This window comes from Mastomys coucha, unplaced genomic scaffold (assembly GCF_008632895.1).
Source record: "Mastomys coucha isolate ucsf_1 unplaced genomic scaffold, UCSF_Mcou_1 pScaffold20, whole genome shotgun sequence".
In the NCBI taxonomy this organism is placed as follows: Eukaryota; Metazoa; Chordata; class Mammalia; order Rodentia; family Muridae; genus Mastomys; species Mastomys coucha.
The window spans coordinates 1,435-10,622 of record NW_022196903.1 but is presented as its reverse complement, the minus strand read 5'-3'; positions in this window follow the sequence as shown (position 1 = coordinate 10,622).

Sequence of the window (9,188 nt, the reverse complement as noted above, 5' to 3'; positions counted from 1 at the left end):
TTTTTTTTGGCCGTAAGTAGATATTTATCAGCATAGGTAATAACATACTAAAGTCATGGGTGTTATTCTATCAGTATTTACTTTTTTTATCGGATATTTTCTTTATTTACATTTCAAATGTTATTCCCTTTCCTGGTTTCTACCCCTCCTAGAAATCCCCTACCACACACTCCCTCCTCCTGCTTCAATGAGGATGTTCTTCCACTCACCACTCACTCCCACTCCCTGCCCTCAATTCCCTTATACTAAGAAATCTATCTACCCTTCATAGGACCATGAAACTCTCCTCCCATTGATGCCTGACAAAGTCATCATCTGCTACATATGCAACTGGAGCCATGTGTACTCCTTGGATGATGGCTTAATCCCTGGAAGCTCTGGGGGGGTCTGGTTGATTGATACTGTTGTTCTTCCTATGGGCTTGCAAACCCCTTCAACTCCAGTCCTTTCTCTAACTCCTCTATTGGGAATTCCATGCTCAGTCCAATGGTTGGCTGCAAGCATGCTCCTCTGTATTTGTAAGGCTCTAGCAGGGCCTCTCTGTAGACAGATATATCAGGCTCCTTTTAGCATGTGCTTCTTGGCAGGCACAATAGTGTCTGGGTTTGGTAACTGTATATGGGATGAATTCCCAGGTGGGACAGTCTCTGGATGACCTTTCCTTGAGTCTCTGCTTTATACTTTATCTCCATACTTGCTCATGTGAGTATTTTGCTGTCCTTCTAAGAAGGACTGAAGCACCCACACGTTGGTCTCCCTTCTTCTTCAGCTTCATGTGGTCTGTGAACTGTGTCCCGAATATTTGGAGCTTTTGGTTAATATCCACTTATCAGTGAGTGTATACCATGTGTGTTCTTTTGTGATTGGGTTATCTCGCTCAGGATGATATTTTCTAGTTCCATCCATTCGCCTAAGAATTTCATGAATTCATTGTTTTTAATAGCTGAATGTGTAATTGTACCACATTTTCTGTAACTATTCCTCTGTTGAAGGACATCTGGGTTCTTTCCAGTTTCTGGTTATTATAAATAAGGCTGCTGTGAACATAGTGGAACATTTGTCCTTATTACATGTTGGAGCATCTTCTGGGTATATGCCCAGGAGTGGTATAGCTTGGTCTTCAGGTAGTACTATGTCCAATTTTCTGAGGAACCACCAGACTGATTTCCAGATTGATTGTGCCAGCTTGCAATCCCACCAGCAATGGAGGAGTGCTCCTCTTTCTCTACATCCTCATTGGCATCTTCTGTCACCTGAGTTTTTGATCTTAGCCATTCTGACTGGTGTGAGGTGGAATCTCATGGTTGTTGAATTTGCATTTCTCTGATGACTAAGGATGTTGAACTTTTCTTTAGGTACTTCTCATTCCTTGGTTGAGAATTCCTTGGTTGAGAATTCTTTGTTTAGCTCTGTACCCCATTTTTATAGAGTTATTTGGTTCTGTGGAGTCTAACTTCTTGAGTTCTCTGTATATATTGGATATTAGCCCTCTAACAGATGTAGGGTGGGTAAAGATCTTTTCCCAATCTGTTGGTTGCCTTTTTTGTCTATTGACAGTGCCCTTTGCCTTACAGAACCTTTGCAATTTTATGAGGTCCCATTTGTCAATTATTGATCTTAGAGCAAAAGTCATTGGTCTTCCATTCAGGAAATTTTCCTCTGTACCCATGTGTTCCAGACTTTTCTACACTTTCTCTTCTATTAGATTCAGTGTATCTGGTTTTATGCCGAGGTCCTTGATCCATTTGGACTTGAGCTTTGTTCAAGGAGATAAGAATAGGTTGATTTGCACTTTTTCTACATGCTGATCACTAGCTGAACCAGCACCATTTGTTAAAAATCCTCCCCACCCCACTGGATGTTTTTAACTCCTTTGTCAAAGATCAAGTGACCATATGTGTGTGGATTCATTTCTAGGACTTCAATTCTGTTCCATTGATCTTCCTGCCTGTCACTGTACCAATACCATGCAGATTTTATCACTATTGCTCTGTTATACAGCTTAAGGTCAGGGATGGTGATTTCCCCCAGAAGTTCTTATATAATTGAGAATAGTTTTCACTATCCTGGGTCTTTTGTTGTTCCAAATGAATTTGCAAATCACTCTTTCTAACTCTATGAAGAATAGAGTTAGAATTTTGATGGTGTTTGCCTTGAATCTGTAGATTGATTTCAGCAAGGTGTTCATTTTTACTATATTAATCTTGCCAATCAATGAGCATGAGAGATCTTTCCATCTTCTGAAATCTTCTTCAATTTCTTTCTTCAGAGACTTAAATTTCTTGTCATATAGATCTTTCACTTGCTTGTTTAAAGCCTCACCAGTGTATGTAATATTGTTTGTGAATATTGTGAAGGGTATCATTTTCCTAATTTGTTTCTCAGCTTGTTTATCCTTTGAGTAAAGGAAAGCTATAGATTTGTTTGAGTTTATTTCATATCCAGCCACTTTGCTGAAGTTATTTATCAGGTTTAGGAGTTGTCTGGTGGAAAATTTTTGGGGTCACATAAGTATATAATCATACCATTTTCAGATAGTGATATTTTGACTTCTTTCCAATTTATATCCCTTTGACCACCTTTTGTTGTCTAGTTGTATCCTGTTTTCATCAGTGTATTATATATGAAAAAAAGATGATTGATTAAAAATAGTGGTTATTTTAGAATAGAAGCTGAAGCATAATTTATAATTCCCTTCAGGTATAAGGTTTATTAAAAATGAAAGGGTATCTTAGTCACTATTGTATTGTTATGAAGAGATGTAATGACCAAGAAAACTCTTATAAAAGAAAGCATTTAATTGGGGACTTGTTTACGGTTTCAGAGGGTGAGTTCATTATATCATGGTGAGGAGCATGGTCACATGCATGGTGCTGGATCAGTAGCTGAGAGTTATATCCTCATCTGTAGGCTGAGAGAGGGAGACTCTAGGTTTGGCATAGGCTTTTTAAACTTCAAAGTTCACCCACAGATGACACAGTTCCTCCAACAAGGCCACACCCCCAATTATAATATTTTCAAAAAGTGGCACTCCTTGATAACTAAACATTCAAATATATGATCCTATGTGGGCCATTATTCAAACCACCATGAAGGACCTCAGATCCATCATTGGATTTCAAGGTACAAGGGGGAGCATTGGGCAGAAACAATAAAATATATGGAGATCTGAACGTAATAGAGGTGTAAAGCGAAGAAGAAGCATCTTCTTATCCTTGGAGAGGAGCTTCTTTATACCTGAGAATAAAAGGAAAAGATGAGTAGGAATGGAGGAAGAGGCAGAGCCTCTGTTTTAGAGTTGGTAAAGAAGGACAAAGGAAACTCCTCAGAGGGCAGGCTTCAGGGCACCCCCTCCCCCCAAACAGTCCCCGAGAGGAATCCGAGTACAATTTTAGAACAAAGGAGAAACTGTGACTTTCTAAAACATTCTACAAGTGGAGGGAAGTTTCACAGTATGTGATTTGGTTAGGCATAGTATATGTAACAAGGAACATGGAAGATCCAGATACCAAAAACTGAGAGCTTTCTAGTCATTGCAAAGCCAGCTTTTTAACTCTCTGTCCCAAAGAAGGCTACAGAGTTTCAGACGATGAGATGCAGTCTAAAGGTACAGGCCCATGTTCTAATACAGTGGGGCACAGAAGAACCAAAGACAAATTTGTGGGGAAGCAATCATATGGTTCTGAGTCTAGACAATATGAGAAATCATTATTAATTTTTTAATCAGAAGTGGCTAGCGTACCTAGGCCCAATATTTTATAGATCTCCTCCACACACTGTAAAACTTTTATGCAAACATTCTATTCTTCCTCACCTACTAAAACTTTTGCTTACCCAAAGGCCCTGTTGTATACCTTTCCCCTTGCTTTATCTCCTTCATGTCAATTCTTTTAAAACCATTAGCCATGATAGAGTGTGAGGTTGGATTCTATCCATTCTGAGGCCAACACATCCTTAAAGTACATAGGATGATCTAATTCATCTGTCCATTCTAAAATCCAGGGTTTTTCAGCAGCTGTGCTACCTGTCTCACTGACATTTAAAATTTTTAAAGCTAATAAGGCAATATGTAATCTATCTCTGGTACATCTCAATGGCCATGTATCACCAAATAGTTTGTGGTAGTATACCTTCTTATATAGTGGTAGTTGTATCACTCTTGCTATTAGTAGAGAGATGAGTAATGAGGAGTGAGCCATTGGGAAATAAATATATCTATAGTGGGAATTCCATGGGGGCAGTCTTCTATGTAGCATGGAGTGGCTTGATAAGTAAGATTTAGCTGCTGTGATGACCAACAGTGAATTATGAAAGAAAGAATTTATTTTGGGGGTACAGTTCCAGAAGGGGAGTCTATAATGGCAGAGGAGTCATGGAGGTAGGCAGTATGCAACCAGAACAAGAAGCAGAGAGCTCACATCTTCAAGCACACATACAAAGCAGAGAGTAAATGGGAAGTGGAGTGAGGCTACATGATCTCAAAGCCCACTCCACCTCCCAGTGACATGTTTCTTCCACTTTCTAAAGATTTGATATCCTACCCAAACAGTGTCACCAACTGAGGACCAAGTGTTCAAACATCTATAGCTACAGGTGTTTTCTCATTCAAAACACCACCTAGTGTGAGAACAGGGATATCCTAAGAACAAAGACATTCAGGTTTAGAACATACTTTGAAGTCCCAAAAGGTAGCACAGAAAGGAGGAGAGTATCAGCAGGCTATTGCAGATGTGTGAATGCTGCTGTACTGAAACATGAATCTGAGGCCAAGATATTGGTTGAGTAGGAACTTGTTTGTGTAAGGGGGATTACACAGAGGAGGAGATATGCAGCTAGCATCCTCCTTGTTAACTTCTGATCCAGAGGCAAAACTGTATACATGAAGATAAGATAGGGATACTGAAGCAGAAACTTCTAGTTTCTCTAGAAAGTCAGTTATGGCAAATGGTGTTTTGCTGGGGCTCACAGGTGAAAGGATGTCTTGCTAAAGACATGAAAGGAACAGTGATGAAGTAGTATAAATAATGACCCCAAGAGATGAGAACTGAGCTTTGGTTTGGTTTGCTCTACCTCACCACTCTTTGCTAATGACACTCATGTATTGGTTCACCTTCCATGCATAGTTGAGCTCCATTTCTCAGGACTCCAAGATGAGAAATGCACCAAAACACTTCTGGTGATTTGCTGCAGTTTCTTGGGGTTTCCACAGACTCAGGCTAATTGGCAAAATGATGTCATCTGAGACAGACTCGTATGCTGAGGCAAGACACGTCCTGAGGAGGACACACGATGTTTGGAGGGAGTATAAAAAGGACTCGATAGACAGTCACAGAGGCTGAGGCAAGACACATCCTGAGGAGGACACACCATGTTTGGAGGGAGTATAAAAAGGACTCGATAGACAGTGACAGAGGCTAAGCTTGGCTTGCTTGCTTAGCTAAATGCTTCTTAGTATCAGTTTTCGCTGATCTTTTCTTCACTGAGAGAGGCACAGCTGAGAACTTCTCTGAGAGAGGAACAGCCAAGATCTTCTTCTGGCATCCCTCCTGGTCCTTCCTGCTGATTTGTACTGAGGCTGAGGCCTGGCTGTCTCTGCTAGGTAGTACCACTGCTGCAGATTCATGTTTATTATCCTATGAAACTGGACTGTTAGCATATCCATTAAGTGTTTGCTAGTGGATCGAGAAGCCACTGCAGACTTGTGAGCTAAACTGATGATTTCCTGACAACACAAATGGGAGTTGCTCCAAAGAACCATTTCTAAACAGGTCCACTTCTCCCACATCCTTTCCTTTTTACTACCTCTGGTGGGTGGTAGGCTAGAAGGGAGGCTAAGGTGTTTAAGAACCACCATTAAAAGTAGACTTTGAAAAAATTAAAATTGCAGGTGGTACTCAATGTGGCTTAGGCATAATAAGTAACTCTGCTTCTAATGTAGAGGAAATGGCAGATAATTAGTGGTTAGCAATGTTGCTTGAGAAGATTGACAAAAGGGCAGCTACTGACACTGGGTAGTACCCCACCTTGCTCCCAGAAGGGGCTTTTAGTGTTTGCTTCATGGTTTTCATGTATACTATTTTGAAGAATACTAATGGGAAACCCGGCAATTCTCTTCTGTTAGAAAAGATGGCAGAGTTGGCTGTGCCCTTAAAGAGTTTTCGAATACAGATAGAGGTAGGTACCTAGGGTGGAAGGTAAACTGCCGCCCAGCCCTGCTTCCAGGGACCTGAAAGAACAAAATATGGTACAAGTACAACAGGTTAATGTACAGCCAAGTGAACCACCAGAGAATTTATTAGGGCCTACATTGCTACCTTCAGTATTCACAGTCTTTGTGCAGCTGATTGGCAAGCCTCAAGGTTTCTTCAGGATTTAACTACAGCTGCTAGTTCATGCCCAGTGTCCACTTGCCTAGACAACTGGTCTGCAGCTTCCGAGTTGTATTTGGTGATTGCTATGGGACCGAACTTCTGCCAAAGATGATCAAGCTTGCCCCCAAAAAACTATTGCTAAATAGGTCCACTTCCCCCATATCCTAAGAACTTTTGCCTTCTTCTACCTCTGCTGGGTAGTAGGCTAGAGGAAAGGTTGAACCATTATTAAAAGTAGGTTGCAAAAAATTTATGCCCACAGGGTACTGTTGTGAATCATCAGGAAAAAAGAACACACGTTAGGCCAGAAACATGAACCAACATGTTTGTGCCCTTCACAATGTCAGGTTTTATTTAATAATGGTAAATTCATAAAGATTATTGGTTCCAGTGACACAATTTTGTCATGTAATCTTACTTACCCTGGCATCCCATCCAAGGTAGATGCAGGTTCTTAACTACAAATATTAATTCTCATGGCACATAGCATAGAATAACTATTTCTATATGCATATATGCAGTTTGAACAGTGAATACTCACATTAAAGAGGTTACAGCATAGTTCTGTTTCACAAGTGATCTGAGAGACAGTCTTTATTGGTAAACTGCAGCATATAGTTTTATGCTCTAACCATTTTAGCTCTAGGAGGTGACTGCGTTTTCAGCCCCCACCTGACTTCCCTTGAATCCTTAGACAAAAGATATAGATACACAGTTGTTCTGATTGGAAAAGTGTGCTCTTACCAATTTTTTTCTCCATCTCTCCACCTGCTCTAAACTTCAGTTTTTAAACTCCCCTGACCACCCCCCTATAGGAGTGGCCTCTGTGGCCACTCTGTTTCAAGATCTCACATGGTTACCCAGTTCTCCTCTCTCCAAAGCATGGGGATCTCCTTCCCCTCCCTTGTGTCTCTCTCTGTTCCTCCAGGGCCCTGGAAATCCCACCTGTCCCTTCTGTCCAACAATTGGCTTTCTTTACTGACAGATCAAGAATCAATTGAGAAACAGGAACCACAGCAGTGCTGGGGAGAATTGCTGCTGGGGCTGCTGGAGCTACAATCTGAGAGCAAAGCTGCTGCAGAGAGCAGCTGTGATATGAAAGGCCAAAGCAACTCTAGGTTTGGAAATGAGGGGTTAATGTCCAGATCCACACTGGCTCACAGGAAAATGGGCAGGCAGTCAAGAAGGGTATGTCACCTGTGGGAAATCAAGCCAAGCTGGAGCTCTAGGGACAGTTCTGGAGTCCACTGCTTATAGCTCCTTGATGTAAACACACTCATTAGATGGTAGGTTGGGGTGGGACCTATGCGGTCCCCATGATAGGTATCTATCATTTTATGGAATCCAAATAAATTAGTTTGTCTTAGAGTTTTTATTGCTGTGACAAAACACTATGACCCAAAAGCCCAGGGATGGCACCACACACCGTGAGCCGGGCTCTCCCCAGTTGTTCACCATTTGAGAAAATTCCTTATAGTTGGATCTTGTGAAGGAATTTTCTCAACAGAAGCTCCTTACTCTCTGATGATTCTAGCTTGTGTCATGTTGACACACCAAACCAGTCAATACTGAGTACCCTTTTCCTTGGCATGTTTGGTAAATTCTTGGGTCTGGTTTCTCTGATATGATTTTAAAACACAAATATGCTCCCACATTCTCAACCTGCCCAATAAATATATAAATGGGCTCCCTCTCTACTCCCAGAAATAAGTCATATATCAGTCTTTTCTGGGTGGATAGGACTTGAAATACTGGTTCTGGATCCATGCAGGGCCTGCGGTCATCCTCCTCCCTCAAAATGAAGTAAAAAATTCAAAGAGTAGAATTGAAAACAGAGAGTCTAAGTCCCTCATGGTTGAAAAGGTATGCTAGAATTGCTAACACTCTGGAGTGTGTGCTGGAGACCCCTTACGTGGTGGCTGACTAAGAAGCAGATGGCCAAATTCGATGGTACATGATTATCATTTGTCCCATTACAGATGACATTTATTTTGATGAGTTGAAAGATCTAATGAAAAGGTTCTACCTAGGCTGGGCTTCCTCATAGTGATGCTGGCCTTTCTTCTTTTGTCATCAGAAGATATTTTGTGAATGCAAGGGCATCTATATTCATAAAAGAAACTTTACTAAAGCTCAAAGCACACATTACACAGCACACAATAATAGTGGGAGATTTCAACACCCCACTCTCTGCAATGGACAGATCATGGAAACAGAAACTAAACAAGGACACAGTGAGACTAACAGAAGTTATGAAACAGATGGATTTAACAAATATCTATAGAACTTTTCATCCTAAAACAAAAGGATTACCTTCTTCTCAACACCTCATGGTACCTTCTCCAAAATTGACCATATAATTGGTCACAAATCAGGCCTCAACCGATACAAAAAGATTGAAATAATTTCTTATATCCTATCAGATCACCATGGACTAAGGTTGCTCCTCAATAGCAACATAAACAATAGAATACCCACATACACGTGGAAGCTTAACAACACTCTACTCAATGATAATTTGGTCAAGGAAGGAATAAAGAAAGAAATTAAAGACTTCTAGAGTTTAATGAAAATGAAGCCACAACATACCCAAACTTATGGGACACAAAGAAAGCAGTCCTAAGAGGAAAACTCATAGCTTTAAGTGCCTCCAAAAAGAAACTGGAAAGAGTATACACCAGCAATTTGACAGTACACCTTAAGGCCCTAGAACAAAAAGAAGCAAATTCACCCAAGAGGAGTCAAAGGAAAGAAATAATCAAACTCAGGTCTGAAATCAACCAAATAGAAACAAAAAGAACTATACAAAGAATCAAC